The following is a 543-nucleotide window of genomic DNA, read 5'->3' on the forward strand; positions in this document are numbered from 1 at the left end:
TATATATGTGTACATAGGGAGAAAAAAAATTATACATACTTATTTTCTATTGATTGACCAGATTAATTTAAAATGCAAATAAGACACATAAATGTGGTTGAATATTTTTAAACGATTTTTTTTTTTTTTTAAATTTTAACTTATGTAAGCTGCATGCCGGAGCTGGGAGCCACGCAGGCACTGCCGCCTTCCTTGCTCATTTTCTCTAACGCTTTTCACTCTCCTCCCCATCCCTCTCCCCTCGCGCCTGCTCGGAGCAAGACGGGGCCGTGAGCGGGGACTCCGGGCTGCACAGGTAAGGGCCAAGCACAGGTAAGGGCCAAGCACAGAAGCCAAAAACTGCTCCCCAGCCCCGCCTTGCCCTGGGTGTTTTTTGCTTTTTTGTGTTTATTTGGGGTTTTTTTGGCACCAGGTTTGATAACGTGGTGCCTGTGGCCCGCTGGGACCAGTGGTCCATTTGTTGGCATCGAGCATCGCTCGCTGGCATTGCCCCCCAGCTTTGCCTCGCCGTGCTTGTTTCTGGTTCTTTTTTGCTTTCCCTGC

This window comes from Fulmarus glacialis, unplaced genomic scaffold (assembly GCF_000690835.1).
Source record: "Fulmarus glacialis isolate BGI_N327 unplaced genomic scaffold, ASM69083v1 scaffold22598, whole genome shotgun sequence".
Classification (NCBI taxonomy): domain Eukaryota; kingdom Metazoa; phylum Chordata; class Aves; order Procellariiformes; family Procellariidae; genus Fulmarus; species Fulmarus glacialis.